Raw genomic sequence first — 12,837 nt, 5'->3', positions numbered from 1 at the left:
CTGTTTGTATTCATGAATGGCCTGTTCTCAATAGGAACATCCAGGAGGAGATCAATAATCAGTCTCTTAGTTAGGGTAGGAAAAAAAAAATAGTAAAAGGAAATCCTTTGGTGCACTGCATTCAGCTGTGTTGAAGAGGTCTTATCATTAAAGCAGCAGCAGGCATTCATAAACCAAGCTTGCCGGCAGTGCTGGACATGCAGGATTAAAATAATTGTCCATCACCTTGGTCTCATAAATGTTTTCCTTTGACTTTTGGCAGGATCTCCAACCTGAGCATATGCCAGTTGACATGGGAACACTGAGGCCAGCAATTTAAGGATTTTCACATTTGCTTGCAGTGGTAAGATTTAAAGATATAACAATGAAGGACATTAAACATGACTGGGTTCTGGCTTTTTGCGCTAGATATGAAACTAGAGTTGCTGAGGTGTATATTTTTTGACCCACACAGGTCTCTATTCAATTACCTTGCAAAACCACAGTGAACAGAAGTTAAATCTATAATCCATAAACATTCAACTCAATATTGTTGGTATTGGTGAAAATAAGGAAACTAAGTAATATCAGATTTCTTTTATTTCCATACATTTGGACCAAGTGAGAGAAATGGTTTCCATTTTGAACAATGAAACTATATGTATTCAGAAGAGATATGACTCTTAGAGCACAAAGGGACACAATGTTTAAGATCCACCAGAAGAAAGAAAGCGGAAGTGATACTGTTTTCAGCACCTTAGAGGGCAGTCATACTCTTGATATGGGTCCAGAGATTTGGGATTTATGGGATTTCTAAAAGAACCAAATCTGTAGTCAGTTAAGAGATTGCTCAAAAATGAAGATTGCTAGGTGCTGATGGTGTGGTGCGTGTGCATTGGATGCTTGTTGGAGTCACAGGCTCAACTGAATGATGCTTCTTAAAAAGAGAGGCATGATGGTGAAGATGTTGGCAGATGGACAGCAGATTGTGTTATTAGAAGATAGTGTTGAAAAGAGGAGACTTTCTGTATATGTGCATTTACATATATGCATGTGCATACACACTCTTAGATCTGAGGCCAAAATATAGTATTGATTTAAGTAATAATTCAGCATCCCATCTTTTATGAAAGAGAACAGTCTCTGGACACATTTCCAATATGAAGTAAAAAAAACACACAACAATGTGGTTACCTGGAGTTAATAAACAATAGCATCTAGGACCCAGGTCGATTCTTTGGACCCTGACTTGTTGCGTTGAACAGATTAAATTCAGTAATAATACTCATTCCATTATCTTCTCCATACTGTGTCAGATCTTCATAGGATTAAACTCTACTCAGTGTCTTCAATTCTCCGAGGGCTGCCGTTTTAGTACATTTTCTACAAATGTTCAGGTCCCCATTTTCATGTGGCCTTGGAGCAGGTCCATGGTACATGGAACAAAATGTGACTTTCAGCCAACTTATGTGTTCATTTTTGAGCATTGAAAACCTTAAATCTGTGGCTTTTTTTCAAAGGATTATTTTGGTCATTCTACATTTGTATTTAGTCATCTAAGTATATTCCTCTCAAATTGCCCTGCTGCTTTATTCATTTATATTATTGCAGCACCTTTTAGATTAACAGCTTGTATTCACATAATCTATTTATGGAACAATGGAGGAATGATTGTGAAATAGCCTGGAAGATGCATTACTTAAACTGATACCTGGAACTGACAGTACAGCTTCACACTTTTATATATATGAAAGTAAATGAATGTACCATTATGGTTTCTTTTATCTGAAGAACACATTCCTCTTTAAAATTAAATTACTTTTCACTTGCGTTTAATGCTGAATTTTGTGATTTAGATATGCTTTCTAGGAATTGCCACCAAACCCAAATTCCCATGCATAAGTCATGGTTTCTCCTCTATACATAGAATTCAAGATAATATCTTAATTAGAGAGTCATTAAATCTCAGATCTCAGAAAGGCCAGAGTTAAACAAAACAGAGCTTTTTAGAATCCTCAAAGCTGAGCAATTTGAGGGAAGAACAAAAAAGTAAGAGAACATGTGTGTGATTGGCCTTAATGAAACTACAGACCTCTGTGGAAGTGTTGTCTCCAATGACTCACTTCTGAACCACAGATGGCATTGTTGCCTCAGAGCTCCTTATATCAGAGTATGGCTTTTGTTACCAAGAGTGAAAGCCTACCAAAAACACCCAAAAGATTGTGATAAACCAGATCTGAGTCATTTAGGATATGGGACGGTTTTCTTGAAACTAACCTTGAAGTTCCTCATCTCTGTAGAGAAACAGATGATACTGAATCCTGTGCATTTTTTTTCTGCAATATGAAACCGCTCTGTTGACCAGATAGGCTTGTTTGAGAAAAAATACATAGATGCAAAGTAGCATGGTAGAAAGAGCAATGATTTAGGAATTGGTGGACCTAAATCCTAATCCTAACGCCAGAGCCAATTTAGCCAAAGAAGTTCTTTTTCCTTCTTTTGCCTCAGGGATCATTAAATAGTCACTTAACTATTGAGCCTTAATTTTCAACCTGTAAAATGGGGTTAATACTCAACTGTACTTATTCCTCTGTAGATTTATCCAAAGATAAAATAAAAAACAGGAAAGACTTTGAAGAACTTAAAATCACTACACAGAACTTTGTAATGCTTATAAAGTCGTTTCCTTATGAATAGCACTTGTCTCATTGGAAAGTTATATTAAAGAAGCATCTTCAGAAATTTTCATAGATTTCTTCACATTGAACAAAGGGTTACAGTTGCTGTGAGCTCTAATCTGGTTGTTTTTTCTTATTAAATTATGATAACAACAAAAGTCAGTTGTGTAACTGTCTCTGACTTGTGTCTGGTCTGAACCTGTGTCTGCACTGATCTTAGATTTCAGTGTCCTCTGGCGTTGATCCTGGAGGTGAATTAGCCTTTCTCAGACCTCGAGTTCTTTTCAGATGTATATTTCTACTGAGCCGGATTCTCTGCTTATCTTCCTACCCCTTCCTCTCCACCCACTCCAGTCTCCTTTCTTCTCTCCTTCACACCTCAGAAAGTCCTTTATTTTGGTTGATAATCCAGATTTTTTTTTTGTTTTTTTGTTTTGTTTTGTTTTGTTTGTTTGTTTGTTTTTAGCTATTGACCCACAGCCCTCTGCTTCCACAAATCCTGCTTTAAGTGTTTGATCTCTAAGACAAATATACCCCCATACCCCTGAGTTTACTTTCTGGCTCTGTTTCATTTCAAATGTTGTAGACAATCCATATGAACTGCCAGGTGGCGGGGGCGGGGGGGATGTCTTGGGTCAAAAAACACAATTTGCTTGAACACACCATTGTCTTTGCCCCTGAAAAGAACTGTGGATCGCATACCCTTTAAGAAAACAACCATAATTATTGGAGGACATCACCCAGATAATAAAGAGGAAATTCCAATAATTACATGTTATAGAAAATCTTCCAGAGTGCCTAGTTCATGTACTGATATTAAAAGCAATTAAGGACTATGAATAATGGATGAAGTTAAACACAGAGGTCCAAATTTTTATCCAGAGTGCTGGAAAAGAACCTTAATATAGTGGATATGGGTCAAAGAAATTGGCTGACATATTAAATATCAACCATGAATATCATCTATTTGGGTTTTTTTATGGATAAAATTTGAACACCATCAGAGTTCACCATTATGGATACATTTACCTGTGTGCACTACCATTTTCTTCCCTGATCCCGAGATGCAAACTATAGAGAGGCATCGTTTGTTCCTTCTCTGACTCTTAAACCCACCATCATTCATACCAGTTTATTCTCCCAAGAAAATAAACTAATGATCTCTTTAAGCCTGGGTATGGTCTATTCTCTCCACATGTTAGAACCTAGTTTCATCTTTCTTTGAGTCATAAAATTCTGTGACTAATCTGGGAAAGTAACCAAAGAGAATTAAGATAGGAATAAATCTAAGTATGGGAAAAATTATCCCAAGACACTCTATCCAGATTTCCATGTGTTTATAACTGACCCAATTGGCCTGAAAAATACAGTTTTAATCATCATAGTAGACCATACTACTGACACTCAATGAATTAGTTTTCTTGGACTCTGTCTGATCTGGATGCTATTATTTCCAGTGTTTCCAACTAAAAGATAATTTCTCTTTTCAATCATTGACCTCTGCTTCTCTCCAAAGTCAAAATGGAAGTGAGATATAATCAGCAAAAGGGATCCTTAGGTCCCTTCCCAGTAATGGGATCATGAAACAATGGAAACTGATAGAAATTCAAATAGAGTCTCTAAAGTCTCTGCTACTTTCATTAGCATTTCACTGAAGCTCCAGAAAACTGTAAGTATATTCTATGCCAGTCACCCACTAAAACTTTGCAGCTGATGGAGTTCCCATCGTGGCTCAGTGGAAACAAATCTGACTAGTATCCATGAGGACACAGGTTAGATCCCTGGACTCAGTGCATTAAGGATCCGGTGTTGTCGTGAGCTGTGGAGTAGGTCACAGACACAGCGCAGATCCCATGTTGCTCTGGCTGTGGTGTAGGCTGGCAGCTACAGTTCGACCCCTAGTCTGGGAACCTCCAGATGCTGTGGGTACTGCCCTAAAAAGACAGTAAATAGATAAATAAATAAATAAAACTTTGCAGATGATCAGAATAACCCATGACTAACAGTAGGAACCAGACAACCACTATATCTGCAATGGTCCCATCTATCACTCAGACATTTTTGGTGTAATAAAGTCAAAAGTGATTTTTCCCCTTTTATTTTCAAGCTTTGCATCTGACAGAGTGTCATTACAGCACAGTGACTTAAGGAAAATTGGGATAGATTGAGCGCCTCTGATAAAAGGCAATCTTTTATATCACTGAAGGATTCTACTGAATTGAAGGAGAACGGGAGAAAGTTTTTAATAATGTGTTCTCTGATGTCTTACCAAATATCTGCAAAAAATTCTAATTAACTATCTAAAAGATACATTATAGAAATACACCGTAGAGGCATAAATAGCATCCTAGAAAACATTTTAGAAACTTAAATGTAGAAATGTTCTTTGTTTGGGACAGTAGAGGTCAAGGAAAGCAGGGAAACATAAGTTGTGTAAGCTTAGCATGATTTCATCCTAATATCAGGCAAGAAGACATGCTCTTATATCCCTTGGTCATGTACACCAACTTTTAGGCCATCTGCTTATGTGCTTTATATGAGAGAGAGGGAGAGGGAATGGGAGAGGAAAGAGGGAAAGATGTCTGAGCAAGGAGAAGTAGATAAATCATGACAAGTGAAACTTCCATAGGTTACCCTAAAGAGTAAGATATACCATATATCTCTTTCCTCAAGGGATGACAATTACTAACAATAGCCATGGTAACTTTAGAATTTGATGTCCTGGATTAGCTCTAATTCCTGGTGTTTTTCAGTTACCCAGTGAGCTATATTGTTATATTGTCATGGCACCACCATGACAACTACTGTATCCTGTGATTCCCTGAAATCCTGATTTCCTAAACAGGAGATCTCATAGTGAAAATAGACATCTATCAATACTAATTTTCCATGTGGAAAATGTTTATAACTTTCTGTTTTCTCTTTTTCCTTGTTATTCATATACCCATTTATTTGTTGATTTCTTCATTGAACAAATATTTATTGATCACCAACTAGGCATTTACTAGGCGTTGTTTTGTGTACTGGGGTTACCGAAGTAAACCCAACAGATAAAAATCCTTGTCTTCATGGATTACCTTCTAGTAGAGGAGATGAGCAATGAGCAAGATACAAATCTGAAAGATACATTGTTTATATATTTTATACTCCTGTGTATATAGATAAGTACTAAAGGGAAAAAAATGTAAAGAAGGTATGAACTTTCACAGGACGGTGGTGGGGTTTGAATTGTAGGTAAAGAAGTCTAGTAAAGCTTTTCCCTGTAGAGACCTTTTGAAGCAAGAGTTGAAGGAAATGGGTAGCAAATCATGCTGATATCTGAAGGAAGAATTTTCTAGACAATAGGAACAGTAAGTGCAAAAGTCGGGAGAGGGCTTGGCATATTTGAAAAACAGCAAGGAGGCCTCTGAGGCTGGATCAGAGTGAAAGGGGGATAAAGATGAAGTCAGAGATGCAATGTGGAGCCAGATCATGGTCTTGGTGCCCAGTGACATGGGAAAGCCTTTAGAGGTTTTCAAATGGAGGAGTAGCATGATTGAGGTGATTTATATTTTTACAAGGATCATTCTGGCTGCCACATTGAGAGTGGACTGTGGAGGCAACACATGCGGTTATCAGGAGAGGCAAAAGTGGGGAGACCACATCAGCATATGCTGCAGTAATTCTAGTAAAAGGGAAGAGGATAAGGTCCTGTGCCTAAGTGGTGAGGTTGGCTTTGTCTCAGAGCATGGAGAATGAATACATAGTCACAGGAGAGATGTGGGTAGGTGGGCAAAGGTGACCATGAAAGCCTGTGCAAGTTCTCTTTTGATTATTTACAAGATAACAGACACAGTGGGCTGCATTCATGTAGGCAGAGTGGTTGCCTGGTGGATTTTAGTGAGGGCTATGATTTCACCAAGAAAATCCACCAAAGCAAAAAAGGAACTTAGATATGATTACAGTGATTATCTATGGGACTTAAGCTGGAAAGGAAGCAAGAGAGGGTATCATGGGGGAGATTTCTCATGACATTAAGAGTGGATTTTAGGTCCTGGTGGGATTGTACAACTACAGGATTTGGGGTGTTAGAGGGGGTGAGTGGGAAAGATAAGAGGTCATGATCAGGGAAAGGGTTATTTGAAATTAAAGGTTGCAGAGGCTGCTGTTATTGGGAGCAATGAGGTGAAGGGTGTGACTGGAATTGAGTGGCTTAGGAGGAATGGTTGATTAAATCTTTGAAGTCCAGGAACTGAGAGGAAAGGATAGCAGGAGGAGCATCCCATGGAATATGGAAATGACTGAAAATTGAAGAGGGTAGGCTTAGAGTCATCTTGAGCCAGGCAGTAAGATTTCCAATTAATGGAGGGGAAATGAATTAGAGAATGGTGGGAAAACACCAACAGGGGTAGATGGTGGTATATCCTGATAATATGTAAGTGAAAGCAAAGTTTTTATTTTAATTTTTATTAAAAATTATTCCCCAAAAGCAGTAGTTTTCAAAATAACAATAAAAAATTAATAAAATAATTTTTTTTTTTTTTTTGGCTGTGCAAAAAAACTTGTATACAAGTTCCTAGGTGAGAGATCAAATTCAAGCCACAGCAGGAAGCTACATCTAGGAAGGGTTTCAGTGGAATCACTGTTACTGGGGAAGATCCAGGTTTCAACTAGCGCAAAAAGTAAGAAAATTTCCAAAGGAAATTGAAAAGGATTAAAACTTACTGGTAATTGATCTAAGTCCCAGAGGGTTAAGAGAAAGGGTTTCAGGAGGTGTGGGGTTGGGCAGTGTCAAAATAAGTAGTGAGAAAGTTGTATGAGAATTAGAGAAGAGGGAGAAAGAATTGACAGTGACTGACCTGCAAAGGCCCGATGATCCTGTCCTCCTGGTCCTGCAGATGGTAGTGTGAGGCTGTGAGTGTCAAGGGCAAGGAGAGTGTTGAGTGCAAGATCCTAAGGTGATAAAGCAGGCCTTCCCAAGAACTGAAGCATCTTGAGGTTTCCACTTGACTGTTGCTGAGGAGACCGTTGTTCTTCAGAAGAGTTGTGTGGCTCAGGACACACAGATAAACTCTTTTGACTTGAACCAGATAAGGGTCTTCAGTGAGTTGGCCTTACATTTAGTGGGTTACAATCCCTCTGAATTCGTTGTTACAGAACCCAGTGGTTTGTTGATCTTAAATCAAAAGACCCCTCTTAATTCCCTTTATTAGAAGGACATTGTACTATTTGTCCCATCAGATACAAGCTCAACTATGGAACCCATTATTGCACTTTAATGAACTTTTGTGATCCTTGCTCCAACTTTTCCCCCACAAGCCTGTTTATAATCCCCCCTTTCTCCACCAACCTGTTCCATTCCTTGATTCATTGAGTGAATGAGTAAACTGTCCACCTGACTGTGTCTTCCACTTTTCTTTAGAAGTACTGCATTCTCTTATTCTGTGAATTTTCTAAAGTATTGGTCACCTCACAGTTCTGCTCATCCTTAAGGTCACCCCCTCTGAACTGAGCGAAGGTGTGTGCTTTCCTCATTCTAGTGATGCTCTTTGTCCTTACCTCTGTCTTTGCAAAATTGGCTTGAGAACTGCATCTGAAAACATAAATGACTCTTATCTTTTTTTTTCTTTCCATCTAAGACACTTCTAAAACCAACATTGTTTTGGGATGGGTGGTAATAGTTGTCCAGTTTGAAGGAGGCACTATAGGTGGTCAGTCACTCTATGGAACTGAAATACAAGGTGTAATTAAATCTAAAGCCTTAGGCCTAATATCTTTGAAAAACAAAGTGGTTTTCTATTTATGGCTTTAGTAGCAGCTACCCTATTCTATGCAAAAATAAAATATATACATATTAAATAAATAGAATGGGATCAGAATTAGAGACATAGTCAGTACCATTGGGGTTATTACAAATTACAAAATTGCTCTTTTCTTTTCCTACAAGAAGAGATATTGCAAGAATTTTAAAGAGTAATATTTTTGTACATTTTATGGGAAGCAAATGCTGTGAGTCAGTGAAGAATGCATGATTTAGATGAATGAACTTTTCTTAAGAGTTAAAATTATTCATTATTCATTCTCATCTGTACCACTGGTTATTTCTCAATCCAAGATTCAATCTTCTTGTTATATTCCTTAGTCTCCCTTAATATGGTTCCCACCACCTGCAGTTTCTGAGGCAGTGTGATAGAGATAAGAGCATGGGATGTGGCATCTATGGACTGGTATATGAATTCTGGCTTTGTTACTTGCCAGCCATACAGTTGAGGAAGTTACTTAAGTGCTGTTACCCTTTGCTTTCTTATCACCAGGTTGCCATGTTAACAGTTGTAATGTATTTGAAAGTGCTCAGCACATTACTTATAAACAGTAAGTGTTTAATACATATGCATCGATGCTTTGCTTATCATCTGCTCCTTGGTTTCAGTCTCAGGTACTTGGTTAGTTTTCCTGGTTTATGTTTCTCTGGTCCCCTCAATTGTTTATTTCCTTTTTCTGCTTAAGCATTTTTTTGTCTTTGCCTTCCATTCAGCTGGTGAGTTTGCACCACATTAGATTAGCTTGATAGTTGGGAAGGGGAGCTAAGAGTTTCTCTTTTAGATAAAGAGGATCTGAAGGAAAGATGCTGATGACATGTATAACAGAACTAAATATTTATAGGGAAGAAGGAAGGATGACATAATGGTAATCTGAGTGTCAGCTGATGATACAAAGTTTTCCTAAACCAAACATCCAGCCATGTCCATAGTAGGTAGGATTATCACGGCATGAAAATTTGCCAAATGACATTGACTCCATTTTCTAGACTGACAAGCAATTAATTTAATTAAATAAAATTCTATCATTTTCATATAGTTCTAGATAGGTATTTTACAACATGTAATTTTACCTCTCATTGTTTTTTTTTTTAATTTTTGTTTATTTATTTATTTTCGCTGTATAGCATGGGGACCAATTACACATACATGTATACATACTTTCTTCTCCCATTGTTGTGTTGCGATGTAAGTATCGAGACATAGTTCTCAGTGCTACGCAGTTGGATCTCATTGTGAATCCATTCCAAGAGCAATAGATTGCATCCATTTACCCCAAGCTCCCGATCCCTTCCTCTCCTTCCCTCTCCCCAGGGGCAGCCACAAGTCTATGATTTTCTTTTCTTTGGAAACGCTCATTTGTGCTGTATATTAGATTCCAGTTATAAGTGATATCATTATGTTTTCCTAAGCACATAGGCGTAGCACAGAGTTAGGAAGACTCTTTAAGATGTTTAAGAACTAGGAAGACAGAAGCTGATCAACAGCAGCAAGAACTTAGTATCACAGTATTAAAGGGGTCAGTATTTTGATTCTTCTTTTTTTTTTTTTTAGAGACTGAAAACCAAAGGGCGGGAGATTTGAAATGAACATTTTCCTATTTGAACCTTAAAAATTTTTTGGGGGCTGCATATTGTTTGAGTCTTCAATCATGTATCATTGAATTAAAAACCAAACCTAGTAATCCCCAATGTTAAGTGACGAAATACATACAATGAAATTCTAAACAGAAGAGACAGTTGAAACAGATAAGTTTCCAAGCTCAGCTTTCTTGAATGATACTGTCTTTTCAAAACAATTGGGTATTCCATGTCGCTAAAATAGCAGGGAGAAAAAGAGACTATGTTCTACCTGACTGTGTCTCTTTGGTCATCTTTTCACACTCCATTAGAGACTTTATCCGACTTTTGTATTCCAACTGTATTGTATATTTCCGGTGTTAGAAGAAACTTCAATGAGGACATGATGAATGTCCATATTAAATTGGATCCCTCTCCCCTTTTTAATTAAGTTCATTTAAATTTAATTTTGTAATTTTACTTCAGTAAACCATCTGACTCCAGATGTTGGATGCACTTTTTCTTATTTCTGTTCCCACATAATTGTACCTGTAAAAGATTTATAGCTGCAGGAGGCATTTTGGAACCTTTTAGAGCATTTTTGGCATATGTTTCATGGATGACTGGTAACATGAGCAATTAACATCCTAAAATGTTGTTCTGCTCCCCAGAATATTTTTAATAGGATAAGTTACTTTTATTAGCTTGAACTTTAAACAAATAATCATCTTAAAGGAAACATTATCATCAAAATAACTCAGTTGAAACGGAAGGCCAACTCTCCAAGGAAATTGGTAGGAGTGAGAAGAAAAGACCCTCTGGCTAAAACAGCCTTTAACGAAGACGTATAAAAGAAAGGTGAGGATTGGCCTTTTGCTAAAAAAAGAGCTCTAAGCCCGGTTCCTGTTCCTTCTGATTGACCCTGAGTCACTGTAATGTCTGTGTTGTACTGCATATATTATAGAATGATGGGTTACACCTCTGCCCTGGGGGAGCATTTAACTCTAGCTTTCAGTGAGAGAACTCAGATGAAAGAAACCCACCCAAGCAGCACCTACTTTGATGGAGACCAAAGATGGAGGTTCTCATAAGTGTGTTTGTGTACTTAGGAAACATATAGTAGCCATGCGACCTAGAACTCAGGCTTTAACTCCTTGATAAATGATCTTTATCATCAGCTCCTCTCAGGCATTCTTAAAACAACGCAAAAGATTTACCCATAATTAGCCTTTCTTGTTACGAGAATTATTTGAATGCTTACGCTCATTCTGAATCTGCCTTCTTGCTTTCTTAGTCAAAGCACATCTAATAACACACTTGATAGCTCACCTGGGACCTTGTCTAATGAAACTTCTAGTCTTCATCAAAGAAACATAAGACTACAATCAAACCCTTAGTTGACAACTAAAGAAAAACAGCAACTACACATCCACAGGATAAAGACATCAATTTTCTTCCTCAAGTGAGAAATTATCCTTCATTTTTTGGATATACTATAGTGTATCTTGATATATATGAAATATTACCAATTGTGATAAACAAATTAGAGTATGGATTTTTCCGCAGACTTAAGGGATTCAGCAAGCAAACTCTAATTCTATTCTTTCACAGTCTTGCTTTGCCAGGACAAGTATTTGTGCATTGAGGGTGGTAGTTGTCTAAAAACAACTGGTGTTTGACATTACTCATTACTGTTTCCAGTTTCTCTTGTTGCTTTGCATATTAAATGACTAAAACCATTTAACAAAACACTAGTCATTCAGAGCAGGCAAAATTTATTTGTCCATAATTGATAGACAAGGAACTCAGTCCTCACTCGTTTCTAATATAACAAATCAAGCTTATAAAATGATTCTGTATTCACAGGCTTTTTCAACTTTACTAAATTATAAATAGAAAATCAGTAAAGGCCTAGAGAGCAACCAACATATGAAGTGGCAAATGACACATGGCACACAGAGTATTATAAAACTGGATTTTACTCAGTGTATTTGATTAGAGAGTAACTTAGGAAAGTATGCTTAGAACATCTCATGCCTAGATAGAAGAGTGTGTAGTGACTCTTTGCCAATACCTGGAATTCTTACTTGGAGTTAAAAAAATCAATGTCCATCATGTAAATGTTAAGGGAAGAATTTAAAACATATAGGGAGCTTGATAATATTGCATACATTCTAAGTAATAGAAGGAGGTAATTCATTTTGAAAATTAAGCTTTCAGTTGCTTCTACATTCATGATGAAAGAAAACAAATTTTAATGGAATAAAGTTGTTATCTGCAAAAAATATTGGTTACATTAGAGCCTATCAGTTTATAATTACTTAGGAAATCTATTCAGAGTAAATGTCTGAGACACTATCCTTAGTTTATTTTTTTTAATTTATTCATTCATCAATTTATTCACTGACCATATACTGGATACTTTTGGGGGCAAGGCCAGTGGTAGAGCTTGAGAAGTCAGAAATAAAAAATCAGAGGTGGACCCTACTACTCTCATCTGAACAGGAGAGAGGGGAGACTATTAACCATTATACAATGAATGAATAAATCTTATAAGAATAGGTCAAGATGAAGTATTAGTCCTTATTCTTAACTTGGACAAGTTTTCTAGGTAGAAAGATTACTGTAAGTTGTCACCTGACTTCTTAGACACAAGCACCAGTTTTATAGAAAAAGATTGTATATGAGAGCTGCTCCTCAACAGTATTGGTCAATGCTAAAGTTTCTCATCCCTTGGAAAATTGATACTGAAGTTAAATGATATAGGTAGAGTAAATCTGAATAAGATGCATGAGTTCTATCTTTAACTCCATATTGGCATAG

The 12,837-nt window shown here is 37.1% G+C and overlaps 1 protein-coding gene across 1 annotated transcript in view; it reads left to right on the top strand.

The window, feature by feature from the left end:
• Positions 1-12,837, top strand: part of SEMA6D (semaphorin 6D) — a 598,535-nt gene that overhangs the window by 222,804 nt on the left and 362,894 nt on the right. Inside the window, exon 2 of the mRNA XM_021096114.1 lies at positions 263-343. The gene's annotated coding sequence lies outside the window, so the exon portion shown is untranslated. The remainder of the gene's footprint in view (positions 1-262; positions 344-12,837) is intronic.

The sequence above is a fragment of the Sus scrofa genome, chromosome 1 (genome assembly GCF_000003025.6).
Source record: "Sus scrofa isolate TJ Tabasco breed Duroc chromosome 1, Sscrofa11.1, whole genome shotgun sequence".
Classification (NCBI taxonomy): Eukaryota; Metazoa; Chordata; class Mammalia; order Artiodactyla; family Suidae; genus Sus; species Sus scrofa.
This window is presented reverse-complemented; position numbering and strand designations above follow the sequence as displayed.